Source organism: Cervus elaphus, chromosome 12, assembly GCF_910594005.1.
Source record: "Cervus elaphus chromosome 12, mCerEla1.1, whole genome shotgun sequence".
Classification (NCBI taxonomy): domain Eukaryota; kingdom Metazoa; phylum Chordata; class Mammalia; order Artiodactyla; family Cervidae; genus Cervus; species Cervus elaphus.
In genome coordinates, this window is record NC_057826.1 from 35,778,111 (window position 1) to 35,804,467 (window position 26,357).

Sequence of the window (26,357 nt, forward strand, 5' to 3'; positions counted from 1 at the left end):
ACACAGTACATGCTGTGTGTGTTATTCTTTGTTGTGATTGTGTCTGGTTGCTGTTCTTGTTATTATTATTAATACCACAGTTACTATTGATATAGCACCAGATAGCTATTGGGGAAATGTAGCAATAAAACAGTGGAAAACAGAAATTTTAAGAAATTCAGTTCTCCATATGAGGGTAGCAGGTTGCACTACCTGCCAAACACATGCTGAAGAATAGACTCCACTCTTTATTCAGCAAAATGACTCTTGAACCTTGAGATCAAATGGCTTGGATGAGTATATCTGAAATAGCCATTGCATAACTCTGTTAAGGCTAAACTGGGATAAATTATTAGCATGGCCCTGAAACTGTGCTTCATTGTGCAATCAAGAAATCCTGTATGGTTTTACTTTTCATGTGAAAAAAAAAATCAAAAACTAGAACCAGAAAACATTTGGAATTTTTTTTTAGCCCATGGCCAGATCTTACAACATCAGTGATTTAAACCAGGCATAGAATATGAAGTCAACTAGGCCTCTAATATTTCTGCATTACTTGGTTACAGTGAACAATGCAGGCACAGGCTGTTGTTGAAACTCTGCAGTGTGTGAAGGCTAACAGGCTGCGCTAGACAACTGGAATCTAACTTTCACAGAGTTACTCTCCTGGTATGCTAGGATAACTTAGGACTACCATGCTTAAGTCTTTTTCACCATAAGTAAAAAATTTAATAATCTCAGAGACTAAAATTAAAGCCACGTTTACTGCCAAAGAAGTCAACTAACAGGGATGTGAAGCACAGAGAGAGAAATCTATATTCACCCTGGTTTAAACTTCCAAGAAAATGGTAGCAGAAGAAAGAATGATGTACGTCACTCCAATATACCGTGAGCTGTGGCCTCCTTTCCAAAATCTTCAAGAAAGATACACGGCCTTTCAAACGCCCATTATGAACTGATTTTCTAAATGGCTACAGTTCTCCCGGCACTGCTTTTCCTGAAAGACGAAGCTGTTTATTTGCATCTTCTAGACTGTTTTTGGAAAGAGCCATTAAGCGAAGCAATGTAGCCACAAACAAGTACCTGAAAAGAGTGGGGATCAAGGCGATGGTACAAAGCTTTGTCCCAGCAATCTGAATGCAGGTGTGAGAGACACAAACCAGGTGGCTAAAAGGCTTCTTTGTTTGAAGCTGTCAGTAGGAGGACCTGATTAATCTCATGCCCCATCCCTAAACTCCCTTTTAACTATGTCAAGACATCGCCTCACATCAGGAAGTCTACGATGACATGGCTATGTGCTAAGCTCAGTTAATGTGGCCCTAGGTTTAAACACTTCAGGTTGAAAGTGGATAATTGGTGGTAGTGGATTTTAAAAGCTCACACAGGTGCCTTTGAAAAGAGGTCAAAAGTCAAGTGCATCTCTCCTGAGAGTACTGGTGAGCCCTTCCTAAGGAGATCAAAATTCTTTTACACAAACCCCCAGGGTCTTGTAAGAACTGTTATTAATTTAGTTCTGTATGTTCCAAATAATGGAAAAACGATACCACATGTGTATATTACCAGTAACCTGGACGTATTTGTTCCAGAGAGGTAGATGTTAGATAGATTTTCACCTGGCACTTCTGGATTGCTAATGAAGTAATCCACTTTCTACCAGGGCAAAACTGGGAGTTCAGGTCAGGATAATGAACCTTGAAAACGGTGAAAAGCCCAAGGGGAGGGGGAAGAGCATAAACATAGGAATGTGTTGTCATATGCTGAATGTGTTCACAAAACCACAGCTACAAAGTTTTAACTATATAGCTCAAAAATCAAACATCGCTGAACACGTTCTGACTTCAAAAAAAAGTGGGTGATTAAGTTTTTTTCTCTTTTATTTAATGTAAGTTAACAAAGTGTCATCATCATTAACATATTCTGTGTGTTTTGAGAAATACCCAAACACTCAACCATTAACTGGTACATTTTAAATACCACTTGGAATGAGTTTTCTAGCTCAATTTGCAGGTCTTCCGCTGTCTTATTTTTTCTTCCTTCAATTTCTTAGACATTGTAATTCAATGAGTCTGTTACTCTGTTACACTTAAGATGTGTTATTTATTAGAATACCGTATTTGAAGAAAACTTGAAAATAAGAACCTATAATTAGGAAATTTGATATTTTCACTTATATACAGTAATATTCAATTTTATAATCTTTTATACATATAAAAAGCTACAACAGTATACCAATATATATTTTTAAAGTCCTCTATATCTATTAAAATGTCTGTTTAGAAAATACCAGTGTTGGTGAGTGGGAGGAGAAATTGGAACACTGTGCACTATCGGAATGTAAAAAATGGTGTGGCTGCTATGGATCCACAAAAAATTTAAAAATAGAATTGCTATATGACCCAGTAATTTCACTTCTGGGTATATACCCGAAGGAATTGAAAACAAGGACCTGGGCAGATATTTGTACACCCATATTCAGAGCAGCATTATTAGAAATAACCAAAAGGTGAAGCCAACCACACATCCATCAACAGATGAATGGATAAACAAAGTGTGGCATGCATACAATGGAATATTACTCAGCCTTTAAAAATGGAAGAGACTTCTGACACACACTACAACATGTGTGAACCTTGAAGATATTATGCTAAAATGAAGCAATACAGACACAAAATGATAAACATGGTATGCTTCCATTAACATGAATTACCTAGTATACTCAAAATCATAAAGACAGGAAGTAGAATGGTGGTTGCCAGGAGCTGGGAGGAGGGGAAATAGGGAGCTACTGTTTAATGGGGTTAGAAGTTCAGTTTGGGAAGATGAAAAAGTTCTAAAGATGGATGGCAGTGGTGGTGGCAAGTTGCACAACGAAGTGAATATACTTAATGCCACTAAAGTGCATTCTTAAAAAATGATTAAAATGGTAAATTTTTATTGTTGTGTATTTTACCACAATAATTATTTTTAATTAAAAGACTCTTTCTATGTACATTAGTGGTCTAAAGTTGGGGTCTGGATTGGATTGACTTGTTTGATTGATGCACTTAACAAGTCTGCTGCACTGTTAGTAATCAAAAGAAAATGTGTTTCTTTCAAGACCTCAAAGAATCCAACTGGCTTGAGCAAACAGATAAAAACAAGGGTGTAGCTGACATTTTGAAATTGGTACACAAATTCTTGGACCCATTCACTCTATACTTATAATTAGGAAAGAATGTCACTAAAATTTTTAATGAAAATCACAGGTTTGTCATAGTAATTTTGCCACAAAACCATGGTTTCACTCAAGAAATGAGGAAAGAAGAGGAAAAAACTCTTTCCGAAATAACACTTCAATTCAAATTTAATGTTAAGCACACATGTTCATGGTATGTAGCAAAACAAAGTTAATAGCATAAAAAATAATATGACATTTGATTAACTGGTGTTAAACTGAACGTGTTAATTTCAGAGAAGAAAAACTTGCCAAGGCATGTTAGAAGCTGAGCTTCCAATTTGAGCTCAAAATACAAAGGAAATGACTCTAAGATCTGAGTAGCTGCTTTCACATTTACACAAGTCCAAGAAATTCCAAGCTCAAATCCCAGGAACATAAGTCTATTTATTCTACTTAAAGTGTTAACAGAGGACAGTTCAATTAGCAGCATGTAACATTTTTTGAGAAGACCTCAGAATCCCTCAACTTGCCAATAATAGTTTAAAGACTCCACAGTGTTTTAAAGTCTGGGAAAGGATTTGGTCTCTACCAAAAAGGAGATTGCCCTTGGAGAGCTTGCTAAAGACTTTGGTTAACCAAGAAGCTATAAACCCCAGTGTTCTTACTATTACTCACATGTCTTTCACTGTTGATAGATCACAGTGGTTCACTTGATTGCTTAAAATTAGCAGTATCCTCTGGTAGAACTTCACCAACGAGGAGAAGTTACAGAACCCAATCCTTTTAATTCTCACTTTTCCAGCAATTTTCATCTACTAGGAAAATAATAATAATAAAAACCATAACGACAGGCACAGTGTAAAACAACAACAACAACAATAATAATAACCAGACTGACTGGATGATTATGGAGAGATTGGGTAGTAAGGCTTCTTTTTTTTTTTTTCTCTGTGCTGGGTCTTCATTGCTGTGCGTGGGCTTTTTTTTTTAGTTTCAGTAAACAGGGGCTACTCTCTAGTTGTGGCGTGTGGTCTTCTCATTGTGGTGGCTTCTCTTGCTGCAGAGCATACTAGGGTGCTCAGGCTTTGGTAGCTGCTACATGCAGGCTCAGTCGTTGTGCTTCATGGGCTCAGTTGCCCTGTGGCAAGTGGAATCTTCTGGACAAAGGATCGAACCCATGCCTCCTGCCATGGCAAGTAGATTCTTAATCAATGGACCACTAGGGAAGTCCTGGGTAGCACCATTTGATCTCTGCTGTCTTTTAATTTGTGTCCTGATTTAAAATTTTGGTAAAGAAAGAAAACACACAAATATACATGCCAATATTTTAGTAGAAGTAAAGTTTGGGAAATGCTACTTATTATCTTTATTAAGTGTGATTGGTAAGATACTAGCAAAAGTCTTTCCTTCGTTTTGACATTGGCTGGATAAAAATCGGCTAGATTATAAATTTCATGAAGCCAGAGACCATGTCTGCCACATCCATAACTAAATTCTCTGTTCCTAGCACAGTGCTGGTCTGTGTTAGGCACTCATTACAAATATGTGTGAAATGAATGAATGCAGAGAAAAATAAAAACAAGTGATGTTATTGATAGACATTGGAAGCAAACAGAACTTAAAGACCTTAAACAAATTGTGAAATGCTTACTGTGTGCCCAACACCATTCTAAGTAGCTGACATGGAATAAATGATTTCATCCCCAAACTGTCCTATGAAATGGTCCCATTATTATCCCTATTTTATAGTTGAGGAAACTGAAGCACAGAAAGACATACAGCTTAAGATGCAAGTAGTCTGGCTTCAGAGTCTATACTCCTACCCATTATACAAAAGTCTTAAACTAAGACTGATGATATAAAAAGTAATGGGAACTCTGACCCACTTCTTCCTAAAAGTAGACCTTGAATGTATAACATTTTAAAAGTACTAAGGTGGCTCATTCCAATCAGAAATGTATGTTGATAGGCATGAAAATGGAATTGCTAGGGGAAAAAATATAGCAATGTCTTAGTGTGTCAGCCAAAGCAATGATCTTTTAAAATGACTTTCTCAGAACCACAAAATATAAAAGAAAAATCAAGGGAGCCATCTATTCCTGCTTGTCACCCTTTGCAGGTGTTTAGAAGAATTCCTGGCAAGGTATAAGTGCCACCTAAGTGTTATCATTACATAAATCCCTTATTCAACATATGTATCTTGTTCCATTTTCCATACTTCACTTACTGCAGACATTCAAGGGATGACCAAGTTCATTGCAAACAACTGTATTATCAGAAAATGACTTCTTATTGTGAGATAAAATGCAAATTAGTTTTATCCCTGTCCACTTTGACAATTTAGGACAACTTTTATATAAAACTCTCTTCTGTAGGACAGCAACTCAAGTATTTAAAGGTAGTATCTTGTTCCATTAAGTACCCATCTGACATCCTCAGGTTCATTAACCACTCCATTTTGTGCCATGAATTCAAATTGTCTTCGCCAGCTTGAATGGCTTATTCTGGATACAGTCTAATCACTCACTATGCCTCCTAAATTATGTCATCAGAATTGGATATAATATTGCAGTTGTTTTCTGACCAAGGCAGCTTTTTAAGGGATTATTAGATCTCATGATCTGGAAACAATTTCTGTTAATGTGGTCTATTATTATGCTTTTTGTATGCTTGCATCATATTATTGGTTCCTAATAAAATGAAGGTCCGCTAAAACCCCTGAACTAGTACCATGCACCTCTTAACTTATGCTTATGAAATTAATACTTTGACCCTATTTGATTTTATTTATATTGAATTAAATTTCATCTGTTTCAGACTAGAATTTTTAGATTAGTTTGTATTTTAGTTCTATTGTTAGATGTGGATTTTACAGTAAAGTGAGTAAATTTTAAGCTTTCAGGGCCCTTCATTTGTATAGATCCCGTCTAAGACATTTAGTGAAGTGACCATGTAGTCAAGGTTTTGGTAGAATCCGCATAAGTAAGACATTTTAATTCTAATCAGTTCTTTTAATTAGAGGATAATCACTTAACAATATTGTAATGGTTGTTTCTTCCATACATCAACATGAATAGGCCACAGGTACACAGATGTCCCCTCCCTCTTGAACCCCACTCCCACTTCCTTCGCTATCTCTCCCCTCTAGGTTGTCACAGAGCACCAGTGTGCCCTACTTAATACAGGAAACTCCTATTATCTGTTTTACATATGATAATGCGTATGTGAAAGACACCACCCTTATGGCAGAAAGTGAAGAGGAACTAAAAAGCCTCTTGATGAAAGTGAAAGAGGAGAGTGAAAAAGTTGGCTTAAAGCTCAACATTCAGAATACTAAGATCATGGCATCTGGTCCCATCACTTCATGGCAAATAGATGGGGAAACAGTGGAAACAGTGTTTTTTTAGGCTCCTTTATTTTTTTAGGCTCCAAAATCACTGCAGATGGTGACTGCAGCCATGAAATTAAAAGACGCTTACTCCTTGGAAGGAAAGTTATGACCAACCTAGACAGCATGTTAAAAAGCAGAGACATTACTTTGCCAACAAAGGTCCGTCTAGTCAAGGCTATGGTTTTTCCAGTGGTCATGTATGGATGTGAGAGTTGGACTGTGAAGAAAGCTGAGCACCGAAAAATTGATGCTTTTGAACTGTGGTGTTGGAAAAGACTCTTGAGCGTCCCTTGGACCGCAAGGAGATCCAACCAGTCCATCCTAAAGGAGATCAGTCCTGGGTGTTCATTGGAAGGACTGATGCTGAAGCTGAAACTCCAATACTGTGGCCACCTCATGCAGAGAGCTGACTCGTTGGAAAAGACCCTGGTGCTGGGAGGGATTGGGGGCAGGAGGAGAAGGGGACGACAGAGGATGAGATGGCTGGATGGCATCACCGACTCAATGGACATGAGTTTGAGTAAACTCCGGGAGATGATGATGGACAGGGAGGCCTGGCATGCTGCGATTCATGGGGTCGCAAAGAGTCGGACACAACTGAGCAACTGAACTGAACTAAACTTAACTGAATGTGTATGTTTCAGTGCCATCTCTCAAATCATCCCACCCTCTCCTTCCTCCACTGAGTCCAAAATTCTGTCCTTTATGTATGTGTCTCCTTTGCTGCCCTGCATGTAGAGTCATCTGTTCTATCCTTCTAGAGGCCACATATATGTATTAATATATGATATTTGTCTTTCTCTTTCTAACTTAACTTTACTCAGTATAATAGGCTCTAGGTTCATCCACTTCATTAGAACTGACTCAGCTGTGTTTCTTTTTATTGCTGAGTAATATTCCATTGTGTATAGGCACCACAACTTCCTTATACATTCATCTGTCGATGGTCATCTGTTGTTGTTGTTCAGTAGCTCAGTCATGTCCGATTCTTTGCGATCCCATGGACTGCAGCACGGCAAGCCTCCCTGTCCTCCACCACCTCCCAGAGCCTGCTCAAACTCATGTCCATTGAGTCGGTGATGCCATCCAACTATCTCATCCTCTGTCGTCCCCTTCTCCTGCCTTCAATCTTTCCCAACATCATAGTCTTTTCCAATGAGTCAGCTCTTAATACCAGGTGGCCAAAGTATTGGAGCTTCAGCTTCAGCATCAGTCCTTCCAATGAATATTCAGGGTTGATTTCCTTTAGGATTGACTGGTTTGATCTCCTTGCAGTCCAAGCTACTCGCAAGAGTCTTCTCCAACACCACAGTTTAAAAGCATCAATTCTTTGGCGCTCAGGCTTCTTTATGGTTCAACTCTCACATCCACACATGACTACTGGAAAAACCACAGTTTTGACTATACAGACCTTGGGTGGCAAAGTATGTCTCTGCTTTTTAATACAGTGTCTAGGTTTGTCAAAGCTTTTTTTTTTTTTTTTTTGAAAATGGCCATTTTGACCAGTGTGAAATGATATCTCATTGTAGTTTTGATTTGAATTTTTTTAATTTCTCTAATAATGAGCATTGTTGAGCATCTTTTCATGTGTTTATTAGCCATCTGTATGTCTTCTTTGGAGAAATGTCTGTTTAAGTCTTCTGCCCTTTTTTTGATTGGGTTGTTGGTTTTCCTGGTATTGAGCCACATGAGCTGCTTGTATATTTTGGAGATTAGTTCTTTGTCAGTTGTTTCATTTGCTATTATTTTCCCCCTTTTAAGGGTTGTCTTTTCATCTTGGTCACAGTTTCCTTCATTGTGCAAAACTTTTAAGTTTAATTAGGTCCCATTCATTTATTTTTATTTTTACTTCTGTTACTGTAGGAGATGGATCATAGAGGATCTTGCTGTGATTTATGTCAGGGAATGTTCTGCCTATGTTTTCCTCTAAGACTTTTATATTTTCTGGTCTTACATTTAGGTCTTTAATACATTTTGAGTTTATTTTTTGTGTGGTATTAGGAAATGTTCTAATTTCATTATTTTATACGTGGCTAACCAGTTTTCCCATCACCACCTATTGAAGAGACTGTCTTTTCTCCATTGTATATTTCTGCCTCCTTTGTCAAAGATAAGGTGCCCACAGGTGCATGGATTTATCTCTGGACTTTCTATCTTGCTCCATTGGTCTATGTTTCTGTCTTTGTGCCAGTACCATACATGATGATTATAGCTTTGTAGCATAGTCTGAAGTCAGGAAGATTGATTTCTCAAGCTCCATTCTTCTTTTTCAAGATTGCTTTGGCTATTTAGGGTCTTTGTGTTTCCATACAAATTGTGAAACTATTTGTCCTAGTTCTGTGAAAAATACCATTTGTAGTTTAACAGGGATTGCATTGACTCTATAGATTGTTTTGGGTAATATAGTCATTTTCACTATATTGGTTGTTCCAATCCAAGAACATGGTATATTTCTCCATCTGTTTGTGTCATCTTTGATTTCTTTCATCAGTTTCTTGATCTTCCCATTCCATATTCCCCTCCGTCACATGTGTCTTATGGCACTCAGCAAAAAAAGCATGTGGGAATGGAAGAAAAACAAGACATGAAATTTAGAGAGCCAAAAGTTAATCTGTGGAAAACCAACAGCTCATGCATAAAAGAAAAGTATAGTTTTTGCAAATCTGACAATTCTACAAATTGCATAGCATTACCAAAATAAATTTCAATTAACCATGCTATAGACAATTATCTTCATGTCCTCTTGCTATAAAGACATTACAGAATATCCCCATATGAAAAAAGTTAAAGAATAAGCAGGCCAGAAAATGAAGGAAAATAGAGATTGTGAAGATGTGTGCAAAATTTATGTATAGAATTGTTATATATCTTCCCTTATATTGTAGTGTTTTTAGATTTGTGATTTGTTATATTTTTTCTTTTTATAAATAAATAGATTACAGATTCTAAATCTTGATAAGCACCCCAGATAGCAAATCTTGGCAAAGCTCTGTAATGTGTGGTTTGCTAGTAGCTTCAAAAGAATGGAATAATTATTGCAGACCATGCTGCAATAACCTCATTTTTATTTTCCTTAGTAGTGTCAGCTTTGTACGTTAGAATAATTACAAAGAGTGTAATGATATAATAGGTGATACTGTATTTGACTGTATCTCCCATAATGTACAAGTGATCAAATGATACGCAGAGAGGTATGTGAAAAATGTGAGATAGTCTATGTGGATTTAGGTTGTGTGGGCCTGAAGCTTACACATGTCAGAGAGCAGAAGGAAGGTAGGAGAGATCTCATGAGAAAATGAAATTTTAAAAAATGATACACACACAAAATTGGGTATGAATATTTATTTAAAATGAAAAAGGGAATCACAAAAAAATTACAAATTTTAAAAAGCTGACATTCCACAAGCCAGGATAATAACATCACATTTTTATAAATTCACTTCCTTATAGATCTTTCTTTTTCTTTTTTCTGCAATTTTCTTGCTTTATGTTATTTGTATCTGTATAAAGTCCTCCTCCAATAGTGATTTGCTTGATTAATAAATAAATATATAATAAAGTCTCAGAAAGTTGGAAAAATTGGGTTAGACATGTCTAAGGAGAAAATATGAATCACAGAATTCTTAAATTGCATAAGTTTCTAATAGTCTTTAATATATATTACTGTCAAAAACAGAGCTAAATTATAAATGTGTGATTTAAAAGCAAAGTTAAAATTTATAATATGACTAGTTCATAAAATAATGTAATACAAGTGTAAAATTTATTTAACATCAAAAATTAAGAATGCAGAAACTGGGTTGGTGGAGCTATTTACTTAAAGAAAATTGAGGTTGAAATTAATTTTGAATGCTTTATTAATAAAATATTATTTGTGATGGAAATATCTCTAATATTAAAGTGAATTCTGGTATTCAATTAGTAGAAATTTACTGCATATCTGGAGGGATATATCATATTTTCTAGAGGTTATATTCAAAATATAAAACTTATCTAAGGTGCATTCTCAAGAATATAAAATTTTTTATAAAAGGATTATAGGATTTAATGATAAGCCATTTATTAGCATATACTGATTTAACAAAGCTTCATATTGCTGTTGTTGTTCCAACATTTTGTGACCCCATAGGCTGCAACATGCTAGGCTCCTTCTTCCTCCATTATCCTCTGCAGTTTGCTCAAATTCATGTCCATTGAGTTGGTGATACTATCTAACCATCTCATCCTCTGCCATCCCCTTTTCCTTTTGCCTTCAATCTTTCCCAGCATCAGGGTCTTTTCTAATGAGTCGGCTCTTCACATCATAAGGCCAAAGTATTGGCTTCAGCAACAGCCCTTCCAATGAATATTCAGGGTTGGTTTCCATTAGGACTGCCTTATTTGATCATATTGCAGTCCAGGGGACTCTTAAAGAGTCTTCTCCAGCACCACAATTCAAAAGAATCAATTCTTCGGCACTGGGTTTTCTTTATAGTCCAACTCTCACATCCATACATGACTACTGGAAAACCATAGCTTTGACTATATGGACATTTGTCAGCAAAGTAATGTCTCTGCTTTTTAATATGCTGTCTAGGTATGCCATAGTTATCCTTCCAAGGAGCAAGTGCCTTTTAATTTCATGGCTGCAGTCAATGTCCATAGTGATCTTGGAGCCCAATAAAATAAAATCTATCACTGCTTTCAATTTTTCACCTTCTATTTGCCGTGAAGGATTGGGACCAGATGCCATGATCTTAGTTTTTGAATGTTGAGTTTCAAGCCAGTTTTTTCACCCTCCTCTTTCACCTTCATCAAGAGGCTTTTCAGTTCCTCTTCACTTTGTGCCATTAGAGTGTCATCATTTGCATATATGAAGTTGTTGAGATTTCTCCCAGAAATCTTAATTCCAGCTTGTGATCCAACCTGGCATTTTGTATGATGGACTCTTCATAGAAGGTAAATAAGCAGGGTGACAATAGACAGCCTTACACTCCTTTCCCAATATTGAACCAGTTGTTTGCTCCATGTCTGGTTCTAACTGTTGCTTCCAGACTCACATGCATGTTTCTCAGGAAACAGGTAAAGTGGTCTGGCATTCCCATCTCTTTGAGAATTTTCCACAGTTGATTGTGATCCACATAGTCAAAGGCTTTAGCATGGTCAATGAAGCAGAAGTAGATATTCTTCTGGAATTCCTTGCTTTCTCCATGATTCAACAAATGTTGACAATTTAATCTCTGGCTCCTCTGCCTCTTCAAAACCCAGCTTGTACATCTGAAAGTGCTCAATTCACCTACTGCTGAAGCATAGCTAGAAGGATTTTTGAGCACAAATTTGCTAGCATGTGAAATGAGCACAACTGAATGATAGTTTGAACATTCTTTGCCATTACCCTTCTTTGCAATAGGATTGAAAACTGACCTTTTCCAGTCCTGTGGCCACTGCTGAAGTTTTCCAAACTTGTTGACCTATTGAATGCAGCACTTTAACAGCATCACCTTTTAGGATTTGAAATCGCTCAACTGGAATTCCATCACCTCCACTAGCATGTTTGAGGTAATACTTGCAGGCCCACTTGACTTCACACTCCAGGATGTCCAACTTTAGATGAGTAGCCACACCATAATGGTTATCCAGGTCATTAAGACATTTTTGGATAGTTCTGTGCATTCTTGCCACCTTTTCTTAATCTCTTCTACTTCTGTTAGATTCTTGCCATTTCTGTCCTATATTGTGCCCATCTCTGCATGAAATGTTCTCTTGATATCTCCAATTTTCTTCAAGAGATCTCTAGTCTTTCCTATTCTATCATTTTTCCTCTATTTCTTTGCATTGTTTATTGAAGAAGTCCTTCTTATGTCCTTGCTATTCTCTGGAACTCTGCATTCAGTTGGGTATATCTTTCTTTTTTTCCTTGACTTTTGGTTCTCTTCTTTCCTCATCTATTTGTAAAGTCTCCTCAGACAACCACTTTACCTTCTTGCATTTCTTTTTCTTTGGGATGGTTTTGGTCACTGCCTCCTGTACAATGTTGCAAGCTTCCATCCATAGTTCTTCAGGCACTCTGTCTAACAGATCTAATCCCTTGAATCTATTTGTCACGTCTACTATATATTCATAGAGGATTTGATTTAAGTCATACCTGACTGGCCTAATGGTTTTTTCTGTTTTCTTTAGTTTAAACCTGAATTTAGCTATGAGGAGTTGATGATCTGAGCCACAATCAGCTCCAGGTCTTAGGAGCTGCTGATTGTATAAAGCTTCTCCATCTTCAGCTACAAAGAATGTAATCAATCTGATTTCAGTATTGACCGTTTGGTGATGTCCGTATGTAAAGTCAACTCTTGTGTTGTTGGTAAAGGGGGTTTGCTATGACCAGTGCATTCTCTTAGCACAATTCTGTTAGCCTTTACCCTGCTTCATTTTGTATTCCAGTACCAAACTTGTCTTTTATTCCAGGTATTTCTTGACTTCTTACGTTTGCGTTCCAATCCCCTATGATGAATAGGACATACTTTTTTGGTGTTAGTTCTAGGTCTTGTAGGTCTCCATAGAACCGGTCAGTTTCAGCTCCTTCACCATCAGTGGCTCTGGCATAGGCTTGGATTACTGTGATGTTGAATAGTTTGCCTTGGAAATGAACTGAAATCATTCTGTCATTTTTCGAGATTGTACCCAAGTACTGCATTTTGGGCTTTTTTTTTTTTTTATAATGAGGGCTACTTCATTTCTTCTAAGGGATTCTTGGCAATAGTAGCAGATAAAATGTTCATCTGAATTCAATTTGGTCATTTGTGTCCATTTTAGTTCACTGATTCCTAAGATGTAGATGTTCAATCTTGTCATCTCCTGCTTGACCACATCTAGTTTACCTTGATTAATGGACCTAGCATTCCAGGTTCCTATGCAATATTGTTCTGTACAGCATCAGACTTTACTTTCACCACCAGACACATCCACAACTGAACACCGTTTCTACTTTGGCCCAGCCGCTTCTTTCTTTCTAGAGCTATTAGTAATTGCCCTCCACTCTTCCCCAGTAGCATATTGGATACCTTCCAACCTGGGAGGCTCACCTTCCAGTGTCACATCTTTCTGCCTTTTCATACTGTCTGTGAAGTGCTCCAGGCAATAATACTAGAGTGGGTTGCCATTTCTTCATCCAGTGGACTACGTTTTGTCAGAACTCTTTACGACAACCCATCTGTCTTAGATGGCCCTGCAAGGCATGGCTCATAGCTTCATTGAATTATGCAAGCCCCCTTTGTCACAATAAGGGGGAATCCATGTAGGGGATAGCTTCATATAGTAACCTGAAAATAAAATCATTTTGAAGTTAAATTTTTATCCATAACAATAAATATCAATCATGAAAATTAACATATATTCATAAGCACAGAGTTTCACAGAGACTTCACTGTAGACAGTGGTAATGAAGAGCTAAAAGTTCACAAGTAAAATCTTTTACCTAAATAGAACTGAAAATATTTGGGAAACTGGCAATTTATAGGAAAATTACGGTGAATCCTTCTGAAACTTTCCTCCGATTGGGAAAGTCTTATCTTTGTACATTGTATTAAAAGGGATTCATGCTCAGAGAAAGGGAACTAAATTTAAATTTCTACGGTACCACCAGGGACTCTTCTTTCTGACATTAATCAAATAGGAGCCAACAGGTCTTGGACAGCTGGGAAGCCTTGATGCAGATTTCCAGGCTGCTGCAGGGCAGTGAGATGTAGAGTCCCATCTCATTTCATAGAGTCCATCTGCTCACCAGTCTCTTCTTTGATCCAGTTATTTCTGTGATAATTACACCCTTTTTGTTTCATTTGCTCACATACTAGAATTTTTCATTGTTTTGGTTCAGCGAATTACTCAATAAAATAAAATTTAATCAAAGCACCAACTAAACAAGCAGTTCCCAACCCAGCTTGCAGATCCCAAACACCCGGGGAGATTTTTATATAAAACTGATGCCTTTACTCCATCAGCCTCTCTAAGGTGATTGGGTCCCAGCATCACAAAAAGTTGCCAGGTGATTCAAACATGAATCCAGGATGGAAAGCCAGGAGGTAGAGGCAGGGAGAGCCTGTCCAGATGTAAAAATGGCAGAGCAGCAGAAAAATCATCAGTTCATTTTTTTAACACTCTTCAGAGTGCAATCGATTTAGAAAGGGTGACCATGAAGGCTTACCAGTAAAATTCAGTGACTCTAAGAGTCTCAAACTTAAATCTAGAGGGACTGGATGAAAAGAAAAGCAAGACATAAACCAATAAGGATTCCCCAAGGTAGAGGACAGAAGAAAGTAAAAGCACTACCTACAGGGGGTGTCTATGACTCAGTTCTTGTTGGTTACTACCACTCGGATGTGAGTAGGTGTTGGTATATATTTTAATTTTTTGAGAGAAATCAGGTATAAGTGTGCATGTGAGACAGAAAGTGGGAGCAGGGAGAGAAAGAGAAAGAGGAACTCCTGACTTTTAATGATAGTTAAAAAAATGTAGGAAAGTTGAAAAAACAAAAAAGCATGCCTGCCAAGTGGACTGGGGCCTTTGCTACGCACAACCCAGGCACAACCAGGGCCTAGTTTCAAGGGCCAGAGCTATAGGACCAAGGGGTACACACAGTGGTGACTGCAGCGTCCTGAGCTTCCTGCCTGAGTTGTCAGTCCTGTACCAAGGACCAAAAATGAACAAATTTGGCACTGAACATGTGACATGCAACAAAAGTAAACATTTTTCCAAACTGTCATTTATCCCTTAAAAATATTGCCTCATACTACCATTAAAAAAGAAAATGAGTACTTGCTTAAAAACCACATTAAAGTCATTTTGAGAGATGTGAGATCATGACATTTTGTTCTAAAAATGAACACATAAGTGGAACACACAATACCATGAGGGGTGTCCATGCAGACTTGCTCAAGAATGGGAGTGCTAATATGAAAGGAGCAGATGGTTACCTCTTCCCTGTGACTATTGAAATCCATAGATAAGTATGAAGAGTCTCAAAAAAAAAAAACTTGAGAACTTCCTTGGTGGTCCAGTCATTAAGACTCTGTTCTTCCAGTGCAGAAGACATTGGTTTGATCCTTGGTTGGGGAACTAAGATATTGCATATCAAATGGCAAAAAAAAAAAGAAAGAAAAAATTTTAATAGGTAAAATGTAAAAATGACACCAATCAATTCAAAGTAAGACAGCTATTTTCAGCAATGTTTTTAATTTCCCAAGATTTTTATAATATTATTTATTTGTATACATACAGATGTGAGAGTTGGACCAGAAAGAAGGCTCAGCACCAAAGAATTGATGCTTTTGAATTGTAGTGCTGGAGAAAACTCTTGAGACTCCTTTAGACAGCAAGGAGATCAGGCCCGTCAATCCTAAAGGAAATCAATCCTGAAGGACTGATGCTGAAGCTGAAACTGCAATAGTTTGGCCATTTGATGTGAAGAGCTGACTCTTTGGAAGAAATCCTGATGCTAGAAAAGATTAAAGGTAGGAGGAGAAAGGGGCAACAGAGGATGAGATGGTTGGATGGCATCACCAACTCAATGGACATGAGTTTGAGCAAACTCCAGGAGACAGGGAAAGATAGGGTAACCTGGCATGCTGCAGTCCATGGGGTCTCAAAGAGTCAGAAACGACTTAGCGACTGAACAACAACAACTGAAATAGCATGGGCTGGACAATTAGGCCATATCCCCATTTTTATGTTTACTGTGTCGCCATATAACAAATTACTTTGCCTCTTTGAACTCAGTTACCAAATGCACCAAAGAAAACAATAATACATATGATTGCTGAAAAAATAAAATTAGAAAGTGCAATTTAAAGTGGCTTGCATATAGTAGATACTAAATTAACATTTGGCTTATTGTTTTTGATGATAGTAATTATGTATGCATTGACTATATAATACAGCAAAACATTTTATGAGGGATTCTGAGATTACCACTGTTCATTTTTCATTTCTTTACTATCTTATAAGGTGGATTATTTCAGTCATTAATGGATGTGAGAGTTGTACTATAAAGAAAGCTGAGTGCAGAAGAATTGATGCTTTTGAACTGTGGTGTTGGAGAAGACTCTTGAGAGTCCCCTGGACTGCAAGGAGATCCAACCAGTCCATCCTAAAGATCAGTTCTGGGTGTTCATTGAAGGGACTGATGCTGAAGCTGAAACTCCAGTACTTTGGCCACCTCATGCAGAGAGCTGACTCATTTGAAAAGACCCTGATGCTGGGAGGGATTGGGGGCAGGAGGAGAAGGGGACGACAGAGGATGAGATGGTTGGATGGCATCACCAACACAATGGACATGGGTTTGGGTGGACCCCAGGAGTTGGTGATGGACAGGGAGGCCTGGCGTACTGCGGTTTATGGGGTCACAAAGAGTCGGACATGACTGAGCGACTGAACTGAACTGAACTGAATGGTTATTGAGCTCCAAATCATGTTCAAGCCAATGTATTCAGAATTATAAAGGTCTAAAGAAGAAGGGATTGAGGGCAGGAGGAGAAGCGGATGACAGAGGATGAGATGGCTGGATGGCATCACTGACTCGATGGACGTGAGTTTGAGTAAACTCTGGGAGTCAGTGATGGACAGGGAGGCCTGGCATTTTGCGATTCATGGGGTCGCAGAGAGTCGGATACAACTGAGCAACTGAACTAACTAAAGAAGAACAGCATAGACTTTTTCACTAAACAATATATATTTTAATCATTTTAATTTATCCAACAAACATTTAATAAACACCTTTGGAGAAGGAAATGGCAACCCACTCCAGCACTCTTGCTGGGAAAATCCCGTGGATGGAGAAGCCTGGTAGGCTACAGTCCACGGGGCCGCAAAGAGTCGGACACGACTGAGCGAATTCACTTCACTTCACTTCACTATGTACCAAGCACTGTTATAGACAACAAGGATACATCGCTAAATAAGACAAAAGCCAGTTCAGTTTTCATGGAGCTTAAAATATAGTGGAGCTAGTTAAACAATGAACAAATAAGAAAATTAGGTAGTGATAAATGCTATAAAACTACAATGGGTTTATGTACTGAAGAGTAATAGGGTAACTATTGCAGATTAGGTGGTCAGCCAAGAAAGGACTCTTTTTAAAAAGAGGGACTTCTCTGTTGGTCCAATGGGAAGACTCTGTGCTCACAATACAGGGGTCTCTGGTTCAATTTCTGGTCAGAGAATTAATCCCACATGCCACAACTAAGAGTTCATATACTGCAACCAAAGATCTTGCATGCCCAACTAAGACCTGGCACAGTCAAAAATAAATAAATAAAAATATAATAAATAATATTTTTTTTAAAAAAAGACAAAAGAAAGCTAGTCATACAGAGAGTCTGGGAAGAGTTTGATTCCTCTTACCCCTACTCCAGGAATGTACCTGGTGTGTCTAGAAATTATTATGAAGGTACATGGGAGCCAGTGGAATGGGCAAAGGGGAGAGCGGTGTGAGGTGAAGAAGGAGAGTAAGCAGGTCCGTATCATAGAAGGACTCATAGCCAGAGTGAGAATGTGAATTCTATTTTAGCCGAGAAAGTAAACAGCCAATTATAAGACTAAGAAGTATTAAATAAGTGCTATAAGGCTCAGACAGTAAAGAATCAGCCTCCCAACGCAGGAGACCTGGGTTCTCTGGGTTGGGAAGATCCCCTGGAGGAGGTCATGGCAACCCAGTCCAGTATTCTTGCCTGGAGAATCCCCATGGACAGAGAAGCCTGCCAGGCTACAGTCCATGGGGTTGCAAAGAGTCAGACATGACTGAGCAACTAAGAATATAAAAGCAAAGTGCTGTGAAAACCCAGACATAGATTGTTAATTCAGCATGCCTAGCAGCAGGTCAGAAGGCTTCTGGAAAAGTAAATTTGTACTAGCCCTTAGAGAACGAGCAGGACTTAAAATGTAAATGGGCAGAGGACTTCCCTGGTGGTCCAGTGGTTAAGATTGCATGCTTCCAATGCAGGGGCTTCCAATGTTGTGGCTCAGCTGGTAAAGAATTCGCCTGCAATGTGGGATACCTGGGTTCGATCCCTGGGTTGGGAAGATCCCCTGGAGAAGGGAAAAGCTACCCACTCCAGTATTCCGGCCTGGAGAATTTCATGGACTGTATAGTCCATGGGGTCACAAAGAGTCGGAAACGACTGAGCAACTTTCATTTCAGTGCAGGGGACATGGGTTCAATCCCTGGTTGAGGAACTAAGGTCCCACATGCCCAGCAGTGTTGCCAATAAATAAATAAACAAATAGGCTGAGAACAATGAAAAGGACATTCCAGGCTGCGGAAACTGTAAAACAAAGAACTCATGCATTAGTTGGTCTGGGAGGGTTACCGTGGGAACCTAGACAAACAGAGGTAGATCAAGCCAAAACTGTAGACTCATAGGTGAGGAAGCGTTCTTGGTGTGAAAGAGTCTTTAATCCAGATTGAGGAGAGAGGGCCTTGTCCACAGGCAAGAGAAGCCACTTAGAGTGCTGAAGCAGTGGCGACATATATCCTTTAATGCTGATTAGCAACACTAGAGACACTGACCCTCTCTGTGGACTGGCTGAACATCACGAGTGATTATATCACCTTAATGCTCTATTGGTGTTACCTGGACATCTCTAGGCCCCATATGCACTTGTGTATTCTAGCAATGAGCAGAAGATATCTAAGAGAACAATCCATGATGCAAACAAGAATTTCTATGGCACAGACACTTCGGTCCAGCATTTACTCCTTTCCTGATACACAGCCTGTGTGAACACTCAGCCAAATACACAAGTCTAGAGGTGTCCTGTGAGGAGTTGTGGGACCACCACTCTGAAGTCCTGGGAGCCACCCCCATACACTTGACATCATCCAAAAAAGCAGGAGGTACCCGAGGAATGGGAAACCAAGGAATTGTCTGAAAATCCAATCTCTGAGGTGGACCATTTAAATCAGTGTTTTTCAAACTATAGGTTACAATCCATTCATTGGTCATAATATCAATCCAGTGAGTTGCTACTGAAATTTTCTTTTAATTTAAAATGATAGACTAAAATAGAACAGAAAACATCAGAGTGAATTGAACATAGTAAGGTCAAGTGTTCTGATTCATAAGTGCATTGTTTCCATCTTTCATAGATACATACATAGACATCTGTGTACTGCATTGGAATGTAAGATATGTTTCTTGCTGTGGGTCATAAAGAAAAATTGAGAAATATTTAAATTTATTTTGGAGGGGATTAATTAATAGAGTTAAACCGGACTCTATTTTTTAATTCACTGAGAGCAGATGGGTTCATGTACGTAAAAATATGTCTTCTGTAGGACCATGAAGAGGTCCAACAGTTAACCATGCATATCTCCAGGGAGTATGGAAGATGTTATAAAAGTAGAGAAGTTTTATTTTATGTTTTATATATTGTTGTTATTGTTGTTTGGCCACTAAGTTGTGTCCTACTCCTTGTGACCCCAGGGACTGTAACCCTCCAGGCTCCTCTGTCCATGGGATTCTCCAGGCATGAAAACTAAAGTGGGTTGCCATTTCCTTCTCCAGGAGATCTTTCCGACTCAGATATAGAACCAGCATGTCTTAAATTAGCAGGCAGGTTCTTTACCACTAGCACCACCTGAGAAGCCCAGAAAAAGATCGAGTGCTTGCAAACAAGTCAAGCTCTGAGGAATGTACATCAATGGCCAGAGGGCCCTGAACCATTTGGACACGTTGGAGTTAGGAACAAAGGAGTTACTACCTAGAGCTCCAAGATGTTGAGGGTTCCTGTGACCATATGATAGAGGCCAGTGGCCAGGCAGTTCCCTTGGTTCACCATATTCCATCATGCCCGGCTGTGGCATCCTTCTCCACCACAGGGCTTACCTACTATATGAGACACTCATGCTCATGGGCCAGGCCCTGGGAAGTGCTGAGGATTCAGTTTTCCTCTCTGCCTCTCCCTTCTTTATGATACCTGGTTGAACATTTCCAGATGGCACGTGCTTACAGCAAGATATGTCTATATCCTCAATTAGATCTCATCTAAGAAGTGATGTGGATCACACTGGATGGCACCTAATTGCTTAGCTTTTGCATTAAACCAACTCTCATGGCTGATGATACCATATTTTAAATTTCAGTACTCAGCAGTGGTGTTGCACATAGCACTTGCTTAATAATCATTAAGTGACTATATCAATGGATAAACTCATTAGGTAAGGGGGACATAAGACCTTATTCCACAAGTGACTGTTGCTGACTACCACAGAACTTTTGAACCATAAAAGAAAAGGCTGATTCTACCATGAAATTCTGCATTTGTAAACATTAATTATTGTTTTTTCTGACTTTCCTTCCTTTCAGTCACTAAGACAGGTGTAACATTCAGCTTTTATGGCAACTAAAATCCACAAAGTCCCTACGTTCAAAATCAATCATCCCACCATTCAGTCTTGGTGGTTTCACTCTGGTAAGTTCCTCCTAAATCACACTGATGATGCCTGATTTTTATGAACTGTGAAATCTATTAATTATCTTTTCTATTGCTCTTTGTGTCTTATTACAAGTGAGAGAAAGGAGAACTAATCCTTTTATAAGTAAGTAGCAGACACGTAACACACCCACAACCAAACCTGACTCTTTTTCTCTTCCCACCCACCTTTTCTTCTTTCAGAAGAGTTTAAAACCAAAAATCCAGATTAAAGTCAGACTCTTAATGTTAAATGCATTTTTACAGAGGCAAGTGTCTGTGAAAGAAATTTTATAGGAACAAATGATCAATTGCATTTTTAAGAGCAACTCCTACACACGCTGCTGGGTAACTTGCCAAAGGGCTCATTGTATTTCCCACACTAGCACTGATGGCTAAGGACACTCAGGAAGTGAGCTAAATATTTCAGATGCCTGGGTTTCACAGCTGAGAAGCTTAATTTTTTAAAACTTGAGTGAGATAAAGTAACGGCAGTTTCCGAATAATGACTGTTATTCAGATTCTCTTTCCTGATGTCATGGGACTATATTTTTAATCCTTCTATTCAAAAGTTAATCATTCATCTAATTAGATAGGAAATAAGTATATGCTAAATGGCTGAACAACAGATTCATTCTATTCACCTTATTATCCGTGCTGTTTCCATTGTGGCTCAGAATTCACAGTCTTTATAATTTTTAAACTGCAGGCATTGGAGAGGCCTCCTGGAGCAACAGAGCAGCCTTGGTGAAACCAGCCTAGTGTATCCTGTGTGTTTTCAGCCAAAGGTGACACATTCTCAGTGGTTGACCTAAACCTTTTTCAAACCACTCATTTTCCAGGTTGACAAGTGGCACTATTAACAATGACTAATCCAATGCCAGCTAGCTATAGACACCTCACCTCTTCATTTGTTTAATTTATCTTAGTAGGAAATAAATAGTGCTATTTACTTTTGGGTTTTTTTTTGGTTTTTTTTTTTTTATTTTTTTTAAAATTTATTTATTTTTTTCAGTGGGTTTTGTCATACATTGACATGAATCAGCAATAGATTTACACATATTCCCCATCTCGATCCCCCCTCCCACCTCCCTCTCCACCCGATTCCTCTGGGTCTTCCCAGTGCACCAGGCCCGAGCACTTGTCTCATGCATCCCACCTGGGCTGGTGACCTGTTTCACCATAGTTAATATACATGCTGTTCTTTCGCAACATCCCACCCTCACCTTCTCCCACAGAGTTCAAAAGTCTATTCTGTACTTCTGTGTCTCTTTTTCTGTTTTGCATGTAGGGTTGTCGTTACCATCTTTCTAAATTCCATATATATGTGTTAGTATGCTGTAATGTTCTTTATCTTTCTGGCTTACTTCACTCTGTATAATGGGCTCCAGTTTCATCCATCTCATTAGAACTGGTTCAAATGAATTCTTTTTAATGACTGTGTAATATTCCATGGTGTATATGTACCACAGCTTCCTTATCCATTCGTCTGCTGATGGGCATCTAGGTTGCTTCCATGTCCTGGCTATTATAAACAGTGCTGCAATGAACATTGGGGTGCACGTGTCTCTTTCAGATCTGGTTTCCTCAGTGTGTATGCCCAGAAGTGGGATTGCTGGGTCATATGGCAGTTCTATTTCCAGTTTTTTAAGGAATCTCCACACTGTTCTCCATAGCGGATGTACTAGTTTGCATTCCCACCAACAGTGTAAGAGGGTTCCCTTTTCTCCACACCCTCTCCAGCATTTATTGCTTGTAGACTTTTGGATAGCAGCCATCCTGACTGGCGTGTAATGGTACCTCATTGTGGTTTTGATTTGCATTTCTCTGATAATGAGTGATGTTGAGCATCTTTTCATGTGTTTGTTAGCCATCTGTATGTCTTCTTTGGAGAAATGTCTGTTTAGTTCTTTGGCCCATTTTTTGATTGGGTCATTTATTTTTCTGGAATTGAGCTTCAAGAGTTGCTTGTATGCTATTTACTTTTGTATGGGAGCTACTTAACCATCCTACTGAAGAAATAAGTTTCTCTCACAAATCAATTTTAAAACTACCTAGTGTGTTATCAGTATTGAATGAAATGAGCCTGTTCTCTGGTGTGGTGGACAAAACCTTAGGCAGTACCAATGCTATTCTATTTCTGAAGAATCACAGCAAAGAGGTAAGAAAACCAATGCCAGTGAATAGAAGTGGTGAGTTATGATAGGGTGATAAGTTGTGTCTCAATAAACACCTTGTATCTTATTTTCTTAAGGCAGATGGAAGAACTGTGGAAGTAAACACCTTCCTCTCTGATTTCAGTGGAAGTTAGTGATTCAAAGGAATTAGGCTTTGCTGCCTCCCAGGCAGACTTAGTTGTCCATTGAGAGTAAACTTGCCACATTTTAATGAAGCATGCAAATCACACCATAGCCCACTGTCAGAGAAAAGGTACTTTGCACACAAAATAAAAAAGCAAAAGACAAAAACAGGGATACTGTGTCTGCCTCTAGACCCCCAAATAGACAAAACTTTGAGCTCTTTCTGGTAAGTTACAGTCTCCCTAACAAAAACAACTTCTAACCCCCTACCCCAATGCTTTTGCAATTGATACAATGTAACAATAAAGTGAAGAAACTTCTTTTTCCTTCCACCATGTCCACACAACCTCTAACCTGGATAATTTTGAGAGTTTTATCCCTTAATAGCCCTGTAGCCTTTGAGAAGCCAATCCTTCAGAATTCTAGTCTTCTTTTACAAATAAACTCATTTTCTTTCCTTCCAACTTTTTGCCCCTGAATCTTCTATTTTCTTATCACACCCCTAAGGCCCAGTAACACATAAAAATAAAATTTTTAAAACATTTATCAAACAAATATCTCATCTTTCAGATTCTCTATGCTCAGGGCAGATAATTTGCTTCAAACTGGTGCAGGCCCAGATGATTCCAAGCAGACAGGACCCACTGGAATGAAAGGGCAAGTGTTACTCAATCAAGAGCACCTCTTCAGCAAAGAACATTCTGAAGAACAGTGTCAAACTGTTTCTGTGCAGGAAGTTGAAGCAAATGAAGAGGGAGATTGACATGGAGGGAATTTTCCTGAGCCTTTATATTTTTACTTACCTTTCTAACACACACAAGAAAATCCATCTCTGCAAAGACATAATACAAGCACTTCCAAGAACTAAATCTAAAGAGGCCTCTGTTATACAAGTTAAGCCCAGCATGGAACTTCAAGAATTCACTTTCAAATCCAGAGTAATTGAGAGCAATCAGGACAAAGTATTACTTGACTTAATGAGGTCAGGAGATTAATTTTTCCTCATTTCCAGGATCAGAGATTGCTGAATCAATCCCAATACTAAGAACTTTCAGAGAGTAAGAACTCCTTCCAGGGCCTGGGGGTCAAGATGGCATCCTTCTCCTAAAGCATGAGGATATACTGTCTGGGAAATAAACACCATGTGGCAGGAGAGTCAGCTGTCCATCAGATGAATTAACATCAAGAAAATAAATTCAATGTGTGCTCAATAATGAAGATTGGGTGTTTTCTCTTACTGTATTTTTAAATAAATCTGTTATTAAACCATTTAAAAGTTATAACTTGTGTAGAAAAGAATGCAACTATGACATCAGCATGCCCTGTTGGCCAATCCATTTTTAATTAAAGACCCATAATCATCCCATTTAATCGAAAACAATTTCCTTTGATTGCTGGAAATTGAATGATAAACAGAATTTTTTAAATAAGTATTTTTAATTTTTAAATTTATTTTTTAATTGGAGGAAAGTTGCTTTACAATGTTATGTTGGTTTCTGCTGTACCTTAAAGTAAAGAGGGAACATAAAACGGTTGCTCTTAGAGACAATAATGGCTAAATATATTCCAGTATTATTCATGCACTTCCTCAAATCTTTCTGGTAGTTATTTCCTCCCCTATTTATACCCTATTAATCTCTGTTAAAAAAAATTCATGTTTCAATTCAGTCACTCCTTAACTTTTCCCAACTCCATCTCTCATCTCATCCTACACACAACTAACCTAATGAAAAGAAAAATGGTATTTAGCAGATGCCTTTTTTTTTCATTCACTAAGTTTTACACTATATTTTGTTTGTTGTGTATTTATGTAGATATTATCTTAGAACTCAAGGGTCACAAGAGTGTTTCCATGTTACTAGCATATATCTGAGAACAAAATCAACACTCGCTAAAAATCAAGTTATATTTGTTAGGTTTTATTTTAGGTTTTACTCTGAAAGACCAGAGCTAGATGGTAAGGGCACCATGTAGTGTTTCCATGATCATTTTTAGTTCACATTAATATATTCAGCCTGAGACATTGTAATGCATTTTGAAGAGGAACAGATGCAATACAGAAAAATAACAAGGTCTAAGAAATTATAGAGTAAACTCTAAAGAACAAATTAACAGTAATAGTCGTATAATCTAAACCATGATAATGATAGGTTGTACTTTTATTACACTTAATACTTTTCAAAGATCTTTCACCTACATCATCCCTTTAATTGAAAATGATCAGTAATTTTTCTCTCACACTGAGAACAACCTGTAAGAAAATTGTATTCAAGGATGATTCCATGAGATTTCCTAGATACCTCAATAGGGATAAAAGAAATAATCAGGCTAAACATATGGCAAACTTCCCAGCTGGGAAAGTTGTCTGATGCTCACATAGGTGCCAAAAAGTTTGGATTTTGTTTTCTAGAGACTTTTAAGAATATGCCATGTTCCTAACTTTCTCAGATGGTTTAGGTGCAATATTTACAGGAAGAAGAATGTAGGTTAACTACACCAGCAAAGAGGTAGCTCATTAGTATTTCATTTACTGATGTATAGTTGCAGCTCCCTCACCACCCTGAAGCCATTAACCTTACTCTGAAGAGAACCACACTGCCCTGAACTAATGGTCCTGTCCAGTGGTTGGCATAAGAGTCAGGATCACGCAATATGGCTTTTCCATCATATCACCAGCTTTCTTTGTCCTCAGGGTGATACATTTGTGTACTGTCTTCTTCCCTTACCCTGTTTTTCCCCTATAATTTCTATTCATCCCAATTTTATCTTTGGAGGATTTGTAGAACCCTCTAATTCCTCTTGTGCAAAAAATAGCTTTTACACTTTTTAGTTCCCTCTCATTCAAGCTAAATGTTTCCTGGTTGTCCAATAACTTCAGCATCTCAGTTTATAAACTTTCTACATACTTCAGTCCTTTTCCCTCTGACAGTGTGGTGTTCAAAACCAATTACAGTGTTCTCTTGAGAGTCCCTTGGACAGCAAAGGAGATCCAACCAGTCCATCCTAAAGGAAATCAGTCCTGAATATTCATTGGAAGGACTGATGCTGAAGTTGAATCTCCAATACTTTGGCCACCTGATGCGAAGAACTG